The sequence below is a fragment of the Hyperolius riggenbachi genome, chromosome 4 (genome assembly GCF_040937935.1).
Source record: "Hyperolius riggenbachi isolate aHypRig1 chromosome 4, aHypRig1.pri, whole genome shotgun sequence".
NCBI lineage: Eukaryota > Metazoa > Chordata > Amphibia > Anura > Hyperoliidae > Hyperolius > Hyperolius riggenbachi.
This window is the reverse complement of record NC_090649.1, coordinates 246196864-246218510: the sequence shown is the minus strand read 5'-3', so window position 1 is coordinate 246218510 and position 21647 is coordinate 246196864. Positions and strand designations below refer to the sequence as shown.

At 44.3% G+C, this 21647-nt stretch overlaps 1 protein-coding gene across 2 annotated transcripts in view; it reads left to right on the top strand.

Annotated features, from left to right (window-relative positions):
• IBTK (inhibitor of Bruton tyrosine kinase) overlaps positions 1-21647 on the top strand; it is a 138504-nt gene that overhangs the window by 77192 nt on the left and 39665 nt on the right. The gene's annotated exons all lie outside the window — the stretch shown is intronic.

Here is a 21647-nt window from a genome sequence, read left to right as displayed (position 1 = left end):
ACTGCCAGGGAATTTTGATTTCCATTCATAAGTTAAATGCTGTGCAAATTGAGAAATCCATTGAAATGAAATACTTGCTGTGGAAATCCAGCAGCATTTCTGGCGGTACTTTGTGCCAGAAGGGTGGGAACTTTTCTGGCATCTCATTTAAGATGAGTAAGGACAACGAATACCTCAGACTTCCCATTCCAGGAGAAACCTCTGTTTTTCTTCCATCTTTTAAGCTCCAAAATAAATTCTTCCTAGGCTGGATAGGCCGTGATAAGTCATCTTAGGTGAAATTCTGAACTTTCCATCTCCGTGTGGATTCCAGGGGGAGACGTTACAGTTTCTCTGGAAGATTGATAATCTACAAACGTACTGGCAAAGCTTAACACATTAAATTCAATGGGAGGCTGTTAAATAAAGTGGACTACAATAGATTCCCTGCCTTTCACTTTGACAGCTACAAATAAGCCGTATAGCTCCTACTGTTTAAATCTAGCCTTCCAAACATTTCAAAAAATGAATTATTACTTTATTATCTGTTGTGTCTCATGCTGTGCTCATTTATCCAGAAGTTGAGGAAATCTGAAAACACTATTTTGAGATTTGCATGCAAATGAATACAGTACTACAGTATAAATAATTAAATGATGCTCTACACATTTTAAACGTCGATTGCGACCTACCGTCATCATTTTATAAAATGGGAGAACCAGAAAATACTCATATGATTGAAAAGAATAAGTGATTATCAAACGAATCAAATAATTGATTTAGATGCTTATTTAAAGCCACTAAGGCCCCTAATGGCCCATACTCATGAGCTACAATTGTCGCCGCAACATGCGGCGCGCGCGCGTTGCGGCGACAGGTCGCCTGTGAGTATGAGGCGTTGCATGGGCGCGCACCCCGAACCGTCGCTGTCGCCAGACGATTGGCGCGGTCAATCGCCTGGCGACAGTTGACGGCGCAACTGTCGCTAGTTCGCGTGAGTATGCGGACTAGCGACCGCAACATAATTGAAAATAGACAGCGCTTCCGGCGAGGGGGAGGAATGTCGGCGACAGCTTCCGTCGCTCAGCTGATCCCTCTTCCGCGTGTGTACACGGAGGGACCTGGCGACGAGCTGTCGCTGGCCTGTGGCGCACACGCTCACGTGTGCTGGTGACAGGCCACTTATGTAGCCCGTGAGTATGGGCCATAAGATCACTGCTGTAAAATTGCCACTGCTGCAAAGCTCATTCTCATATATTTGGCTTTTTCCAGTTTAAATAATGGTACATATGCCTAATTTCATTTTTGGGTTTGTAGCTGACCATTATCCCCATCCTGTGCATCTGTAGTGATCGGATCGAATCTCTAGGGTGACAGTATGCTGTAAATATGTTGAGAATATCCTGTACAGATGCATCGCTAGGCAACAGCTGAGTGATGCATCTGTACAGCATTGGGGCTTCAAACGGTCACCCTAGTGATTGCATCCGATCACTATGGGTGATGATTCTTCCCAGATTTTAGCTTCTAAAAGCTATACAAAATTTTCTGTGGAAAGAATCCTACCAGTAAGTATAGGCTGTCGGGCTATTTACTAAAACAAGGCGTGGCTATGAACCCGCTATGATGTCACACAAGCTGTGACTATGCTATCATAATAACTTAAGACCCCTTTTTAAAGTAGGAGGGCTCACAAGTTAGTTTGATCTCTGGTATATAGATATGCCCGCTTTATGAGTTCTTTTCCGAACTATTCCTATTATATTGGTACAAATATGAAAGCATGCAACAAACCAATAAAAAATATAAATTTATTACATAAATATATAGATTCAATAAAAGATGTAATTTAGTTGCTTTTCAGATTAAATATAACACTTCAGGTGGTAAGCTTACTTGTAAAACAGTTAATTCACAGTTCAGGTTTCAAATCAAACAATGCATGCAGAACAATAGGCTTGGTATAATGCTAGGAATAGACGATGTGCTTCTGCAGCTGAATCGAGCCATTAGATGGCTCGATTGATAACTTCCGACGTGTCCGATCACCCGCCGGATTGATTCCGCGGGCGGGACAATGGGAAAAAACGAGCAGAAAATAAGAGAAGCGCCCGTGGAGACGAGCGGGAATTGATCCAGTCACCCGCGGGGACGCGCGGGAATCGATCCGGCGGCATAATCGAGCCGCAGAAACGCACCGTCTATTCCCAGCATAAGAGCCTTCAAGCCTGTCTTAATCAGATACTATTGAACAATAGACTCAATACAAAACCCACACAGCATATACCATAAATCATCACTATCCATAAACTGGACAGGGCGTGTCAATCATGCAGTGTACCACAGGATTTATGGAGACAAGATGGCTAAATCAATAATAGTCTATTTATCCAAAAACAAAATGGTGGATCTCAAAAACAAAATGGCGCTATCAAAACAAAATGGCGCAATCAAAACAAAATGGTGGATGCCAGCTTCCCATTTAACTACAGATTTAGGATGACTCAGTGGATATAACGACTGGGCGTTGTCCCACAATTAAAATCAGTATACAATTAACAGACAGGAATATCACCTTTGTCTATGATAACATATGCTTGTTTATCAGAAAGTAAAATACAAATTGGGACTAATCTGAGCTATTTTAGCAACAATAAATGACCATAAATCAGCACAAACTGAGTTAGGTGTGGTCCTGTTTGTGACACAGCAAAATACCAAAATACCAAGGCTTATGGGAGGAAGCTTAAAGTCTAGCTTTTATCTAAAACAAGTTATGGAATTCACAGCCAGTGATCATAGAATTGATTGTGTTTATCTCTAAAAAAAAAATAAAAAAAAATAGACCCACTGTAAATGGGTTTTATATCAAATATACAGAGTGAAAACTTTCTGTGCACTGAAAGAACTCACACCCTTTGGCTATAAATGACTATAAAATAAGAACAACATTTGTCAATAAATCAAATGTTCAGATATCTGCGCTGTGAATAATAATATCCATAAATTTTAAAAAAAAAACTTTTTTAGTTACCAAATATGGAGTCTTTCTGGGCGTGTCCTTTTTAAAATGAAAGCCGTGTGGATGGATGACTCTCAAATAATTCTGTCTTCCTTCTCTTTTTTCCTCAGATGCTCTCCTTTTTATTCACCTCATCTACCATATCTGCCCCTAGCTTAGTGACTGTCCAATCCACAAAATAATGGGCTGTAACAAGGATTATCCTTCAGCTAATCGCAAGGCAGTTGGAGTGTCTAGGCATTAATGATGAACTGGCCAGAGGGGGAAAAAAATTAGGTTCCTTAACCACTTGCCGACCGCCCACAGCCCATGGGCGGCGGCAAAGTGGATGCCTTAAGGACCGCAATACGCCTTAGGGCGTTGCGTCCTTTTCCTATGCCGGGGGAGCGATCGCGTCATTGATGACGCGCGCTTCCCCCGGCAACTGGCTCCGCCCACCCGCCGTAACATCCCGCCGGCCATACGGAAGCGCCGGCGGGATGTTAACCCCGCGATCGCCGCTACAAAGTGTATAATACACTTTGTAATGTATACAAAGTGTATTATACAGGCTGCCTCCTGCCCTGGTGGTCCCAGTGTCGGAGGGACCACCAGGGCAGGCTGCAGCCACCCTAGTCTGCACCCAAACACACTGATCTGCCCCCCCCGCCCACTGATCGCCCACAGCACCCCTCAGACCCCCCCCTGCCCACCCCCCAGACCCCTGTTTGCACCCAATCACCCCCCTAATAACCCATCAATCACTCCCTGTCACTATCTATCAACGCTATTTTTTTTTTATCTCCCCCCTGCCCCCTCCTGATCACCCCCACCCCTCAGATTCTCCCCAGGACCCCCCCCCCCAGACCCCTCCCCCCTGTGTACTGTATGCACCTATCCCCCCTGATAACATGTCAATCACCTGTCAATCACCCATCAATCACCCATCAATCACCCCCTGTCACTGCCACCCAACAATCAGCCCCTAACCTGCCCCTTGCGGGCAATCTGATCACCCACCCACACCAATAGATCGCCCGCAGATCCGACATCAGATCACCTCCCAAATCCATTGTTTACATCTATTCTCTCCTCTAAACACCCACTAATTACCCATCAATCACCCCCTATCACCACCTGTCACTTTTACCTATCAGATCAGACCCTAATCTGCCCCTTGCGGGCACCCAATCACCCGCCAACACGCTCAGATTGCCCTCTGACCCCCCCTTATCAATTCGCCAGTGCATTAATTACATCTGTTCTTCCCTGAAATAACCCACTGATCACCTGTCAATCACCTGCCAATCACCTATCACTCATCAATCACCCCCTGTCACTGCCACCCATCAATCAGCCCCTAACCTGCCCCTTGCGGGCAATCTGATCACCCACCCACACCATCCGATCGCCCGCAGACCCGCAGTCAGATCACCTCCCAAGTGCATTGCATCTGTTCTCTCCTCTAAACACCCACTAATTACCCATCAATCACCCCCTGTCACTGCTACCCATCAGATTAGACCCCCATCTGCCCCTAGGGCACCCAATCACCCGCCCACACCCTCAGACCCCAGCCCTGATCACCTCGCCATTGCATTACTTGCATCTATTCCCCCCACTAATCACACCTTGAGACACCCATCAATCACCTCCTGTCACTACCTGTCACCCCCTAGCACACCTACCCATCAGATCAGGCCCTAATTTGCCCCGTGTGGGCTCCTGATCACTCGGCCAAACCCTCAGATCCCCCTCAGACCCCCTTCTGATCACCTCCCCAGTTCATTGAGTGCATCTATTTTCCCCTCTAATCACCCCCTGAGACACCCATCAATCACCTCCTGTCACCCCCCTAGCACTCCTATCCATCAGATCAGGCCCAATACAACCTGTCATCTAAAAGGCCACCCTGCTTATGACCGGTTCCACAAAATTCGGCCCCTCATAGACCACCTGTCATCAAAATTTGCAGATGCTTATACCCCTGAACAGTCATTTTGAAACATTTGGTTTCCAGACTACTCACGGTTTTGGGCCCGTAAAATGCCAGGGCGGTATAGGAACCCCACAAGTGACCCCATTTTAGAAAAAAGACACCCCAAGGTATTCTGTTAGGTGTATGACGAGTTCATAGAAGATTTTATTTTTTGTCAAAAGTTAGCGGAAATTGATTTTTATTGGTTTTTTTTCACAAAGTGTCATTTTTCACTAACTTGTGACTAAAAATAAAATCTTCGATGACCTCGCCATACACCTAATGGAATACCTTGGGGTGTCTTCTTTCTAAAATGGGGTCACTTGTGGGGTTTCTATACTGCCCTGGCATTTTAGGGGCCCTAAACCGTGAGGAGTAGTCTAGAAAACAAATGCCTCAAAATGACCTGTGAATAGGACGTTGGGCCCCTTAGCGCACCTAGGCTGCAAAAAAAGTGTCACACATGTGGTATCGCCGTACTCAGGAGAAGTAGTATAATGTGTTTTGGGGTGTATTTTTACACATACCCATGCTGGGTGGGAGAAATCTCTCTGTAAATGGACAATTGTGTGTAAAAAAAATCAAACAATTGTCATGTACAGAGATATTTCTACCACCCAGCATGGGTATGTGTAAAAATACACCACAAAACACATTATACTACTTCTCCTGAGTACGGCGGTACCACATGTGTGGCACTTTTTTACACCCTAAGTGCGCTAAGGGGCCCAAAGTCCAATGAGTACCTTTAGGATTTCACAGGTCATTTTGCGACATTTAGTTTAAAGACTACTCCTCGCGGTTTAGGGCCCCTAAAATGCCAGGGCAGTATAGGAACCCCACAAATGACCCCATTCTAGAAAGGAGACACCCAAAGGTATTCCGTTAGGAGTATGGTGAGTTCATAGAAGATTTTATTTTTGTCACAAGTTAGCGGAATATGACACTTTGTGAAGAAAAACCATTCAAATCAATTTCCGCTAACTTGTGGCAAAAAATAAAATCTTCTATGAACTCACCATACTCCTAACGGAATACCTTGGGGTGTCTTCTTTGTAAAATGGGGTCATTAGTGGGGTTCCTATACTGCCCTGGCATTTTAGGGGCCCTAAACCGTGAGGAGTAGTCTTGAAACAAAAATGACCTGTGAAATCCTAAAGGTACTCATTGGACTTTGGGCCCTTTAGCGCAGTTAGGGTGCAAAAAAGTGCCACACATGTGGTATTGCCGTACTCGGGAGAAGTAGTATAATGTGTTTTGGGGTGTATTTTTACACATACCCATGCTGGGTGGGAGAAATACCTCTGTAAATGACAATCTTTTGATTTTTTTACACACAATTGTCCATTTACAGAGTTATTTCTCCCACCCAGCATGGGTATGTGTAAAAATACACCACAAAACACATTATACTACTTCTCCTGAGTACGGCGATACCATATGTGTGGCACTTTTTTGCACCCTAACTGCGCTAAAGGGCCCAAAGTCCAATGAGTACCTTTAGGATTTCACAGGTCATTTTTGTTTCAAGACTACTCCTCACGGTTTAGGGCCCCTAAAATGCCAGGGCAGTATAGGAATCCCACTAATGACCCCATTTTACAAAGAAGACACCCCAAGGTATTCCGTTAGGAGTATGGTGAGTTCATAGAAGATTTTATTTTTTGTCACAAGTTAGCGGAAATTGATTTTAATTGTGTTTTTTCACAAAGTGTCATTTTCCGCTAACTTTTGACAAAAAATAAAATCTTCTATGAACTCACCATACTCCTAACGGAATACCTTGGGGTGTTTTCTTTCTAAAATGGGGTCATTTGTGGGGTTCCTATACTGCCCTGGCATTTTAGGGGCCCTAAACCGTGAGGAGTAGTCTTGAAACGAAATTTCTCAAAATGACCTGTGAAATCCTAAAGGTACTCATTGGACTTTGGGCCCTTTAGCGCAGTTAGGGTGCAAAAAAGTGCCACACATATGGTATCGCCGTACTCAGGAGAAGTAGTATAATGTGTTTTGTGGTGTATTTTTACACATACCCATGCTGAGTGGGAGAAAGATCTCTGTAAATGGACAATTGTGTGTAAAAAAAATTAACAAATTGTCATTTACAGAGATATTTCTCCCACCCAGCATGGGTATGTGTAAAAATACACCCCAAAACACATTATACTACTTCTCCTGAGTACGGCAATACCACATGTGTGGCACTTTTTTGCAGCCTAACTGCTCTAAGGGGTCCAAAGTCCAATGAGCACCTTTAGGCTTTACAGGGGTGCTTACAATTTAGCACCCCCCAAAATGTCAGGACAGTAAACACACCCCACAAATGACCCCATTTTGGAAAGTAGACCCTTCAAGGTATTCAGAGAGGGGCATGGTGAGTCCGTGGCAGATTTCATTTTTTTTTTGTCGCAAGTTAGAAGAAATGGAAACTTTTTTTTTTTTTTTTTTTTCCCTCCCAAAGTGTCATTTTCCGCTTACTTGTGACAAAAAAATAATATCTTCTATGAACTCACTATGCCTCTCAGTGAATACTTTGGGATGTCTTCTTTCCAAAATGGGGTCATTTGGGGGGTATTTATACTATCCTGGAATTCTAGCCCCTCATGAAACATGACAGGGGATCAGAAAAGTCAGAGATGCTTGAAAATGGGAAAATTCACTTTTTGCACCATAGTTTGTAAACGCTATAACTTTTACCCAAACCAATAAATATACACTGAATGGGGTTTTTTTTAATCAAAAACATGTTTGTCCACATTTTTCGCGCTGCATGTATACAGAAATTTTACTTTATTTGAAAAATGTCAGCACAGAAAGTTAAAAAAATCATTTTTTTGCCAAAATTCATGTCTTTTTTGATGAATATAATAAAAAGTAAAAATCGCAGGAGCAATCAAATAGCACCAAAAGAAAGCTTTATTAGTGACAAGAAAAGGAGCCAAAATTCATTTAGGTGGTAGGTTGTATGAGCGAGCAATAAACCGTGAAAGCTGCAGTGGTCTGAATGGAAAAAAAGTGGCCGGTCCTTAAGGGGTAGAAAGACTGTGGTCCTCAAGTGGTTAAAGCGGATCCGAGATGAAAAACGAACTATAACCAGTAACTTGTCTATATATCTTATCTAAAGTTTAGATGGTTTACACAGCAAATCTAGCTGCAAACAGTTTTAATAGAATATGATTATTTATTCCTGTGATACAATGACAGCAGCCATGTTGTTTGTAAACATTACACAGAGGCAGGCTTATCTGTATCTTGAGCCATCAGCCTAATCCCCCCTCCTCCTCCCCTCTGCCTCTGAAATCCATGGCTAGTAACACCTCCCCCTTCTCCTGCTCAGACTGAACTCCCATGAGCCCTTGCTACTGCCAAGGCTCTCTGAAACCCTGTGGGCGTGGCTTTTTTAGTTTATTGGGAATTGGAGTATTAAAACAAAAACAAAGTATTTGGCTTAAGGAATGCCAGATAAACAATAGGAAAGGAACACAATTATGCAATGTGTAAAAGTTCACCTCGGATCCACTTTAACTTGTAGTATTTTGCCATCACCAGTAGGTGTCCTCCTTGGCTCATTAATCATATATAATGTCATATGATACTCTTCCAGCAGGATGCATTATGGCTCACATTTATAATAAGAATGGCCTTGCCCCATTGTTACTTTCGAAAAAAAACATGCTTTTTTGATGGGTTTAAGGATAATACTTTTGTATACAAGAGTTTAGATATTGTACAAGGAGTCTATTCATGTCTGCTTGAAACCAGTTGGACTTTATCAAAAAGTGACCATTACCATACAGAGTAAAGGTCTCTGACACTAAACTAGTTCTGCATACCACACTGAAGGGTTTGGTCAACTCTTAACGTACCATGAACGGTATCCAACGGAGTTTCATTGTTAATTATTTACCCTGGTGCAGCAATTCTTGTAGACAGAAGACACAAGACCTCAGCTAAATTTCTACTCAACATGGAATAAATGTGCATATATTATTGATGAAATGTCTCATATAGGATCAATCTACTTATGAAAGAACCATATATATATAAAACATTTTAAAAGTGGAATTACATGTAAATGCATATCTCCAATACATATGTCTCATGCATGTATATACTTATTTATATAATACACACTCCTAATAAACACGTTCCACACAAATCAGCACAATTTTGAAATTATAATTTCATATAAGACATGACATTATCATTCAATATTTATCCCATACATGCCTATCGATGTTCTACCTTGGACTTATTTGAAATTAATATTCAGGTTTTTAATCAACACGCTTTCTTATGAGAATTTGCTCATATTGATAACTAGTAATGTAACCTGGGTTTAATCGTTATTTTTACAGATGGGGAATTAAAATATGACATCTCTATGATTCATAATATAATATATATCTTTAATATGGAATAGGCTGATGGCAACCCAGTATATTTTCTGAGTCTTGTCTTGTATTTTGGAATTCAGTAATCTTTGACCATACAGATATTGTGAAAACCCCCATTCAAGATAGCATTTATTCCCTCTACACAAGGTCGCTTCTAATCTTCTATAAACGGGTTGTGTATTCAAGGGGAAGATAGCCTGCAACCTAGGTCTTTTAATAATGGAGTTTGTTTTCCTATCTGTGTCAGTTCCAACCAGGTAGACTTTATTTCTTATAAAATGCATTTGAATACCTATAAATCATACTTAAATTACAATAATATTCTCCTTGATACACTTCTATAATCATAAACATGTTAAATTATACATCAAAAAGTCTTTGTCTTCTGTATCTGAGGCCTGGAACCCACTGAAATCCGCAAACGCAAAACGCAACCGCTAGCGTTTTGTCTGAGCGGTTTGCAAGCGAATTCATGCGCGTTTTCGGTCGTGTTTTGCAACAGTGTATTTTTTTGCTCAGCGGTTGTGTAGCGTTTTGCGCTTCGCGTTTTTATCCTGATTGGTCCTGTGAAGTATTTTTCATTTTGTTACAGTGTGCTGAACCACAAAACGCTAGCAAAACCTCTCAGTTTAGGTTTTGCTGAGCGTTTCTGCTAGCGTTTCAATACTTTACATTGAAGCGCTAACGCTCTCAAAATGCTGCAGGTCCTGCGTTTGCGTTTCTGGGAAACGCAAACGCTCCTGTGGAAGTTGCCCCATCCATTAACATCAGCTGAGCGTTTTGGCAAAACGCTAGCGTATCGCAGCGCTGCCAAAATGCTCAAAAAAACGCTCTTGTGGGTTCCAGCCCTGAGGGAAGGAAAATATTAGACTTATTTTTATTTGATCATATCTAACCAATTCGATTAATCTATATAGCGCCATATTAGAAATCCTGTCAAGGCAGCCAATGAACCCCCCCCCCCCCCCCAAATTATAGGTAGTTTTAGCAGTAACCCCAACACCCCTCCTCTTGTAGTATAGGTCACCGGAGCCCCTCCGTCCAGTGCAGGTCACCAGAGCCCAGCAATCCCTTTTGCAGAGGGTTCAGCGGAGTCAGTAGATCACTCCTTTCCCCTGAATAAACACCACAAGTAATATAAGCTGATTGTTCTCTAACATACAAAGTCAGCATATAAATATCGGCCAGCTTATGATTGCCTCACTAGACATGGCCAAGGCTTTTCACACGGTTGAGTGGCCCTTTTTGGCTGCAGTCCTTGCCAGGTTTGGAATAGGAGAGAACATCCAGAGGTGGGTGTGTATCCTGTATACTGACCCCACGGCCCAAGTATATACAAACTCCCCTCTCCCCCTACTATACGCGCTAGTTGCTAAGCTGCTGCCTTGTAGGAGCAGACCCAGGCGTTATCAATTTTAAGGCAATAAGAGCAGACCCAGGCATATCCGTTTTAAGACCTCCCAAGAGGAAAATATGTATGTATGCAGATGACACAATATTGTATCTGGCGGATAGGGGTCCATCGCTTTCAAGTGCCTTAGATATTATAGATGTATCCAACTACTAGTCAGGGTTATGTGTAAACAGTAGCAAGTTAGTTATCCTCCTTGATACTCAGGCTGTTAACCTCTTGAGGACCGCGGTCTTCAACCACCTTAGTGACCAGGCCATATTTTGCGAAATAGGCCACTGCAGCTTTAAGGGCTCGCTGCAGGGCCGTACAACTCAGCGCACAAGCGATTTCGCCGCCCCCCCATTTTTTTCATAAATGTTTTTTTTTTTTGTTTTATAATTATTATTTAACCCTCCCTCTTCCCACTAGGCAATCAGCGTGATCGGCTGTCATAGGCTGCAGCCCAGGGGGACAGCTGTGTCACACAGTTGTCCCCAGTACAGCGCTGCCTTTGATCGCAGCGCTGTACAGTGTTATTAGATGGCGGTTTTGCTGTCTAACAGTTCCTAGCGGCGATCGCCACTGGGAGGCTGATGACGAAGCTGAGTGGTCCTGGGGTGCCGCACTGCTCACACCAATTGGAGTTGAGCAGTCGTTAAGGAGTTAATCCGTCACCCGATCCTTCCAGCTACATACAGTGGTGTGAAAAACTATTTGCCCCCTTCCTGATTTCTTATTCCTTTGCATGTTTGTCACACTTAAATGTTTCTGCTCATCAAAAACCGTTAACTATTAGTCAAAGATAACATAATTGAACACAAAATGCAGTTTTAATTGATCGTTTTTATTATTTAGTGAGGAAAAAAAACTCAAAACCTACATGGCCATGTGTGAAAAAGAAATTGCCCCCTGAACCTAATAACTGGTTGGGCCACCCTTAGCAGCAATAACTGCAATCAAGCGTTTGCGATAACTTGCAACAAGTCTTTTACAGCGCTCTGGAGGAATTTTGGCCCACTCATCTTTGCAGAATTGTTGTAATTCAGCTTTATTTGAGGGTTTTCTAGCATGAACTGCCTTTTTAAGGTCATGCCACAACATCTCAATAGGATTCAGGTAAGGACTTTGACTAGGCCCATTTCAAAGTCTTCATTTTGTTTTTCTTCAGCCATTCAGAGGTGGATTTGCTGGTGTGTTTTGGGTCATTGTCCTGCTGCAGCACCCAAGATCGCTTCAGCTTGAGTTGACGAACAGATGGCCGGACATTCTCCTTCAGGATTCTTTGGTAGACAGTAGAATTCATGGTTCCATCTATCACAGCAAGCCTTCCAGGTCCTGAAGCAGCAAAACAACCCCAGACCATCACACTACCACCACCATATTTTACTGTTGGTATGATGTTCTTTTGCTGAAATGCTGTTACTTCTACGCCAGATGTAACGGGACACGCACCTTCCAAAAAGTTCAACTTTTGTCTTGTCGGTCCATAAGGTCCATAAGGTATTTTCCCAAAAGTCTTGGCAATCATCGATGTTTTTTAGCAAAATTGAGATGAGCCTTAATGTTCTTTTTGCTTAAAAGTGGTTTGCAGGCATTTTCGCCCAGTCTCTTTCTTATGGTGGAGTCGTGACCTTAATTGAGGCAAGTGAGGCCTGCAGTTCTATAGATGTTGTCCTGGGGTCTTTTGTGGCCTCTTGGATGAGTTTTCTCTGCGCTCTTGGGGTAATTTTGGTCAGCCGGCCACTCCTGGGAAGGTTCATCACTGTTCCATGTTTTTGCCATTTGTGGATAATGGCTCTCACTGTGATTCACTGGAGTCCCAAAGCTATAGAAATGGCTTTATAACCTTTACCAGACTGATAGATCTCAATTACAGTACTTTTGTTGTCATTTGTTCCTGAATTTCTTTGGATCTTGGCATGATGTCTAGCTTTTGGAGGTGCTTTTGGTCTACTTCTCTGTGTCAGATAGCTCCTATTTAAGTGATTTCTTGATTGAAACAGGTGTGGCAGTAATCAGGCCTGAGGGTGACTACAGAAATTGAACTCAGGTGTGATAAACCACAGTTAAGTTATTTTTTAACAAGGGGGGCAATCACTTTTTCACACAGGGCCATGTAGATTTGGAGTTTTTTTCTCACTAAATAATAAAAACCATCATTTAAAACTGCATTTTGTGGGGGGCGTGGCCAGCAGCCGAGGCAGATGGACGCGTGCTAACTCTGCTCTGCACCCTCCGGCTGCATTTGCCCGATACACGCTTGTCACAGCGCAATCCCAAGACGCTCTTTTGCCTGACAAAGACCCCCAGTGCACCCAACATCCAGATGGGTGGCCGCCGCACTGATAAAAATACGGAGAACGAGGCTTCTAAACCGGCCCCGGCCTCCAGCAGCAGAAACAAGATGGCGCCCGGACAGTCGAGCGCGGCCTCCCCAACTTCATCCACGGGTGAGAGCAGTCTCACCTCGCAGCGGCAACTGACGGAGCGCAAACCTCAGAAACAACAGGCCTTATCCAAAACACCCGGGAGCAAGAACCAGCAACCTACCTCCTCCTCCAACAAGACAGTCAAAATGGCGCCCGAGTCTCCCCACGCTGAGTCCCCAAGCCCGATATCCGAAGCAAGCAGCTCAGCTTCCACGTCACTGACAACACGGGAACAGCAACAATCCGGAACGACAATACAAGGTACTGGGGACATAGCAGATAGGGACAGGATCCTTTTAGAACAATTCGAACTAATCTTACAGCGGAAGCTGGACGAGGCTTCAGCCCGCATAACTCACCAGCTCAAAAGGGAGATAAGGGAACTTGGGGCCCGAACAAACACACTAGAGCAGAGAATGGACAATGCCACAGTGGTCCTAGATGCACACGAAAAGGACATAGAGGCAGTACAATCGGACACGCAGCTGAACCAGCTTAAATTAGAGGACTTTGAAAACAGAGCCAGACGGGTCAATCTCCGGGTCCGCGGGATTCCTGAATCAGTAACCGACCTGACCTCAACCATTACAGCCCTGTTTCAGGAATTGGATCCCACTATCCCGATAGAAAGACTAGAATTTGACCGGATCCACAGAGCCCTGACTCAGCTAAAACCTAATGGTCCACCACGGGATATTCTAGTCAAGCCCACTTATTACAATACTAAAGAAGCCCTGCTACGAGCAGCAAGAGATAAAGATAACTTAACCTTCCAAGGACACTCCTACCAGATCTTTACCGACTTGGCTCCGGCTACAATTCAGAGGAGAAGGGCAATGAAGCCAATCTTGCAGGTCCTGATAGCACACAAAATTAACTACAAATGGGGGTTCCCCTTTAAATTGATTTTCACTTACCGTAACAAGCAAGTGTCGGTAACATCCCCTGAAGAGGCCCAAAAACAACTTGAAACACTGCACTTAAGTCTACCAGCTGGATCCCCTGCCCGCAGCACAACTTCAACACGCTCTGCGCCTTTATGGGAAACGGTTAAAGCACGGCGTACCACTTCGAGGAGACGGAATCCCTCACGTTCTCCCTCGAGGATGTCAGATCCTGGGTGAAAAAGTATCATCACTAGATCCCAGGTTTAATGCGGTCAGGACCTCCTGGCACTTGTTTTTCTCTGTCTTAGGTATTGAACCCTCTGTACTTTATTTCTCTACCACACGAAACACTAATTGACACCGGATAAGAGGCTAAACTTACCAGCAGAGAAAAAGCCTGTTTTTGTTTTGTTGTACGCGTTTTCTTTTTTCTTTTTTACCGATCCTGGCCTATGATGTAGGACCGGCCAGGTTAGAATTTTACCTAAGAGGTATACGGTTCTGATCCCCATCAAAGTTGTAGACCCCTTGCTGTTCAAAAGAACTGATTATAATGTTATTATGTTGTGTTGTGTTGTTCTGTTAAAAATGTGACAAGCACTTTATATTTGCTTTTACAAGTTTCTAAGTTAAGCTATGCAGCCGGAGGGGGACACTGGACCCCCGCCGAACGTTTGGCTAATTCCCAAGTACAACAGGGAATAACCCTGGCTCTCCCTGTGTTTTCTGAACACAGCGACAGCCATTTCAACAAAATGTTCTGCTTCCCTCTGATTGGACTCCTACCAGAGGGACGCGCCTTAATGTTACTTTTCTTTTCTCTCTTTTTTGTTCTTCTTTCCCCCTCCTTTTTCTACCCCCTCCTTCCATTTGTCCCTACTTCTTCGAGGTCGCTAGCCCCAGAACGGGAGAGGTATGGAGCTCTAATTAAAAAAGAACACTATGGCATCAATTGACGCAACAAGGGGACTCAAGATAATATCCCACAATGTGCAAGGCTTCAATGCTCCACAGAAAAGGACCAAGGCCTTTAATTATTATAAGTCCTGTAAAGCGGACATAGTCTGCTTGCAGGAAACAAGATTTTCGGTTTCCTCCCACCCCTCCTTCCTCAGTTACCATTTTCCGCAGACCTACAGTTCCTGGGCACGTGAGAAAGTGAGGGGGGTGACCATAGCATTCCGCAGGGGCCTACCATTCAAATGTGCAAAATGTGTGTCAGACCCAACCGGCAGATATGTACTCTTAGTGGGATCACTGGGAGACGAAAACCTCACCCTGGTTTCATACTATGCCCCTAACACCTTCCAAGAGCGCTTTCTCTCCCACCTAATACAAGTAATAAATCAACACAGCATAGGTACTCTCATACTCTGTGGCGACACAAATGCAGTATTAGACGAGGCCCTAGACAGATCAAAATCTACTAGCCAAACTGCTCTACCTAAACCTATCGGTACGCCAAGCCCCTCAACAATTAAGGTCTTGTTCCGTTCACAAAACCTTTTTGACGCCTGGAGAGAGTTTAACCCCACAGCCAAAGATTTTACATTCTACTCCAACCCGCATAATAGCTTCTGTCGAATAGATCATCTTTTTCTACACCAGCAACTCCTCTCCAATATAACTAGAGCTAAAATTCTCACGGTTACCTGGTCTGACCATAGCCCCCTTTTAATTCAACTCTCCTCCTTGGCCCCCAGGAAATTATCTTATAGATGGCGCATGAATGATTCGTTACTCACAGACCCAGATTCCTTAAACAAAATCAGAACCTATCTAGAAGAATATGTGGAGGAAAACGGAGAGTCAGTTATGTCCCCCATCACACTGTGGGAGGCCTTAAAAGTGACAGTGAGAGGACGTATTATAGGTCTAGCCTCACATAGGAAAAAACAAAGACAGAAAGAGATCCTTGATCTCACTGCCAGATTAGAAAAAGCTGAAGCAGCTTGGAAGGCTAATCCCACTGCTTCTCTAAAAAAGGATAGGGATCTTTTACGCACTCAGCTGGATCTCAGACTCACTGACAACGCGGAAAAACAACTACGTTGGCAGAAAAACCGATATTACAGATGGGCTAACAAATGTAGCACCTTACTAGCCAACAAACTAAAACACAGAATATACAAACCCCCCACGTTGTCAGTCTGTCTGCCCTCAGGACAAACTACTCTAGATCCGCAAAAAATAACGCAAGGCTTTCAGAATTTCTTAAGCAAACTTTATTCCCCCCCAAGCTCCCCTCCCACAGAGGAAACTAAAGCCTTTTTAGACTCTATAGTCCTCCCCCAGATCCCCGCAGACTTAATAGACCAACTGAACAAAGATATAACATCAGAAGAAGTCACAGTGGCAATCAAATCCCTCAAGATTTCCAAAACCCCGGGACCAGATGGCTTCTCAGGCCTATTTTACAAAAAATTTGCAACAGCATTAAGCCCTCTCCTTGTCCCTCTCTTTAACGCTTACAAAAGAGGCCAAATCCCACACCCCTGCTCACTACAAGCTGATATAGCAATGATCCCAAAGACCGAACAAGAACCTTTAGAACCGCAACAGTTCAGACCTATATCGTTACTGAATATAGACCACAAACTGTTGGGGAAAATTTTGGCCACTCGAGTCAATAGATTTTTAGCTGATATAATTAACAAAGACCAATCAGGCTTTGTACCTGGACGTCAAGCGTCTGACGCTACCCTTCGTGCAATTCAGATTACCGAGCTACTACAAACACGAAAGATTCCCGGTCTATATCTTTCACTCGATATCTATAAGGCCTTTGATCAAGTCTCTTGGGATTATCTATATGCAGTACTAGATAAATGGGGACTAGGAGGTTCTTTCACCACCTGGATTAAAACGTTATACTCCAACCCATCAGCCAGTATACATTATGCAGGCTCCGCGTCTCCCTTATTTCAAATCCACAGAGGCACCCGTCAAGGTTGCCCCATATCGCCCATTCTTTTTATCATGGCCATAGAACCCCTGGCAGCGGCCATACGACAGCATGAAAATATAAAAGGAGTGGAACTAGCGGGAGTCCAGCATAAACTGAACCTTTTTGCAGACGACCTGTTGCTATTTATCACACAGCCCCAAACCACCATCCCAACACTAATGTCCCTTTTATCCAAATTCTCCTCAATCTCGGGGCTTCAGATCAATGCTAGTAAGTCCAAAATGCTAAATATCACCTTATCGCCAGAAATCTGCAACTCTCTAAAATCCCAATATCATTTTGAGAAGGCAGACCCTAGTTTGGAGTACTTAGGAATCAATCTTACTTCTTCATATGACACACTCTTCAGATACAACTATTACCCACTGGCCAAATCAATCACACATTCTCTTACTCAGTGGTCCCCCTATGGTCTATCCTGGTTGGGTCGGATAAACGCTGTTAAAATGACGCTCCTCCCTAAGCTTTTATATTATTTCAGGTTGTTACCTGTCCGGGTCCCCCCTCACTTTCTCAGAATGCTGCAGAACAAGCTCAACAGATTTATCTGGAACAACGCCTCTCCGAGGGTGTGTAAGAGCACGTTGTACATACACAAAAGAGAAGGGGGTCTGGGAGTTCCTAACCTCACCAACTATTATAAGGCGGCTCAATTGAATCATTTTCTTGATCTGTACAAGGGATCCAAAATGCCAGCTTGGACCCTATTTGATATACCTGTAGCAGCCCCCCAATCAGTTCAAACTCCCATGTGGTTACCCAAACAATCCCGCCCCGCAGGCCTGAGTGTTGTGATGCGCCACTGTCTCTCAGTGTGGGACACGGTTCGCTATTCTCAGAATTTAATGTCACCAACTCTGCCACTCTTATCGATCATAGACAACCCCCTGTTCCTTCCAGCCTATGAAAACTCGGGAAGTTTCAGGTGGTGGAGAGACCAGGGACTAGAACAGATTAAATCACTCACCAATAACTCTGGATTACTGTCATGGGAAGACCTAAGAGAGAGATATCAGATCCCACAGCAGGAAAAATTCCGTTACTTTCAATTAAAACACTGGTTGAAATCTCTCTTCCCATCACAGACTCAATTTCCGATAGTACTCACTAGATTTGAGAGACTCTGCGCTCTAGAACCCTTTGCTAAAGGGGCAATCTCAACTCTGTATGCTCTACTGAATGATCCACCAAGATCCTTTCAGCACAAATATGCCAAAAAGTGGGAGACTGACCTCAAGGGGACAAAATCAAAGGAGGAATGGGAGTCAATCTGGGCCACCACGTCCAAGCTATCTCTAAACTTATCCCTAGTAGAATCGTCCTACAAGGTAATGCAAAGATGGTACTGGGTTCCGGCCAGGCTTCGCCACATTTCCGGAACAAACCCAGGTCTTTGTTTTCGGGGCTGCCAAGCAAAAGGTGACATGCTCCATACTTTTTGGACATGTCCAATGATATCCAGATTCTGGTCCCGTATATATAGGATGCTGCAAATTTTGTTTAAAAAGACAATTGTCAAAGATCCATGGTCTGCTCTTCTGCACTGTAAAATTGAATCTCTCACGAAATACCAAAACGCATTAACTCATTTTATCTTTGTAGCAGCCTCGCAGACAATAGCAAAAGCCTGGAAAACCCAATTTGTCTCCTTTGAAGAACTAAAAAACAGGGTATCAGCCTATATGGTTCAAGAACAGATGGCCGGGGCCTTGGAAGATAGAGTAACCAAATATCATAAAATATGGGATACATGGAACCATTACATCTCCTCAGTCTCTAACCAGTGACTAGGTACAGATTCTACATCTATCATATTGCTCTCCCGCAAACTTGAGCAGAGACCTCGAACCCCCCCCCCCCCCCCCTATCTCCTTTCCCCTTCTCCTTTCCCCCCCCACTACTCCTTCTACCCCTAGCTCCTCTTTCCCCACACCCACTTTTGTATGTGCTTTGTACGTTTTGTGTTGGGGCTTCGGCCCACTCTTCAGAATAAAGTCAGGACGTGATCAATAGAGTAAACGAGTCTAGCAGAAGATGGAAATATCGAGAATTTAATTGTATCACAGCTACCCACTGTTGTATCCTGACTTAACTGTTGTGATCTGCAAGTCTTGCTTGCACCAATTTATATAATGTTAAATGGAAAACTTTCAATAAAAATTTTGAAATAGAAAACTGCATTTTGTGTTCAATTACGTTATCTTTGACTAATAGTTAATGATTTTTGATGAGCAGAAACATTTAAGTGTGACAAACATGCAAAAGAATAAGAAATCAGGAAGGGGGCAAATAGTTTTTCACACCACTGCACATTTGCATTTGCGTACACATGCACAGTATGGAGCTGGCCGTCTTCGAAAGCACTGAGGGATATGAGTGTTTCCGAGGCAGCAAATTAAATGAGGGTGACGGCGCTCGATCAAGGCGTACAAGAGAGGCCAGGGAAGGCTCTAGGATCCAGAGCTTTCCCTGTCCTTAGGTAAGCATCTAACTTTTTGCTTTTTTTGGGCCTTTACATTTACTGTAATTTAACCACTTGCCGACCGCCCACAGCCGATGGGCGGCGGCAAAGTGGACGCCGAAAGGACCGCAATACGCCCATCGGCTGTGCGTCCTTTCGGCTCTGTGGGGCAGCGATCGCGTCACTGGTGACGCGCGCTGCCCCTGGCAACAGGCTCCACCCACCCTCGACAACATCCCGCCGGCCGCACGGAAGCGCCGGCGGGATGTTAACCCCCGATCTGCCGCAATACAAGCGTATAATACGCTTTGTATTGTATACAAAGCGTATTATACAGGCTGCCTCCTGCCCTGGTGGTCCCAGTGTCCGAGGGACCACCAGGGCAGGCTGCAGCCACCCTAGTCTGCACCCAAACACTGATCTGCCCCCTGATCGCCCACAGCACCCCTCAGACCCCCCCTGCCCACCCCCCAGACCACTGTTTGCACCCAATCACCCCCTAATCACCCATCAATCACTCCCTATCACTATCTGTCAATGCTATTTTTTTTTATTCCCTAAACTGCCCCCTGGGGACTCTTGATCACCCCCCCACCCCTCAGATTCTCCCCAGACCCCCCACCCCCTGTGTACTGTATGCATCTATTCCCCCTGTAATAACCCACTGATCAACTGTCAATCACCCATCAATCAACCCCTGTCACTGCCACCCATCAATCAGCCCCTAACCTGCCCCTTGCGGGCAATCTGATCACCCACCCACACCATCAGATCGCCCGCAGACCCAACGTCAGATCACCTCCCAAGTGCATTGTTTACATCTGTTCTCTCCTCTAAACACCCACTAATTACCCATCAATCACCCCCTGTCACCACCTGTCACTGCTACCCATCAGATCAGACCCCTATCTGCCCCTAGGGCACCCAATCACCCGCCCACACCCTCAGAACGCCCTCAGACCCGAGCCCTAATTGCCTCGCCAGTGCATTGCTTGCATCTATTCCCCCCTCTAATCACACCTTGAGACACCCATCAATCACCACCTGTCACCCCCTAGCACACCTACCCATCAGATCAGGCCCTAATTTGCCCCGTGTGGGCTCCTGATCACTCGGCCAAACCCTCAGACCCCCTTCCGATCACCTCCCCAGTGCATTGATTGCATCTATTTTCCCCTCTAATCACCCCCTTAGACACCCATCAATCACCTCCTGTCACCCCCCTAGCACTCCTATCCATCAGATCAGGCCCAATACAACCTGTCATCTAAGAGGCCACCCTGCTTATGACCAGTTCCACAAAATTCGCTCCCTCATAGACCACCTGTCATCAAAATTTGCAGATGCTTATACCCCTGAACAGTCATTTTGAGGCATTTGGTTTCCAGACTACTCCTCACGGTTTTGGGCCCGTAAAATGCCAGGGCGGTATAGGAACCCCACAAGTGACCCCATTTTAGAAAAAAGACACCCCAAGGTATTCCGTTAAGTGTTTGGTGAGTTCATAGAAGATTTCATTTTTTGTCACAAGTTAGCGGAAATTTATTTTTATTGTTTTTTTTTTTCTTTTTCACAAAGTGTCATTTTCCGCTAACTTGTGACAAAAAAAAAAAATGATGTCACTTGTGGGGTTCCTAAACTGCCCTGGCATTTTAGGGGCCCTAAACCGTGAGGAGTAGTCTTGGAACCAAATGTCTCAAAACGATCTGTGAAATCCTAAAGGTACTCATTGGACTTTGGGCCCTTAGCGCAGTTAGGGTGCGAAAAAGTGCCACATGTGGTATCGCTGTACTCAGGAGAAGTAGTATAATGTGTTTTGGGGTGTATTTTTACACATACCCATGCTGGGTGGGAGAAATCTCTCTGTAAATGAACAATTGTGTGTAAAAAAAAATCAAAACCTTGTCATTTACAGAGATATTTCTCCCACCCAGCATGGATATGTGTAAAAATACACCCCAAAACACATTATACTACTTCTTAGGCCTGAACGATTTTAGGAAAAAGTTGAATTGAGCGATTTCTGTCCAAAATTACGATTTGGATTCGATTCACGATTTCCTTCAAATCAAGCTTTGTTCCCCCCCTTTGTGCCTGTCTGTTCCCCCTCTGTCCCCCTGTCTCTCATTGTGCCCCCTTTGCCTCTTCATGCCT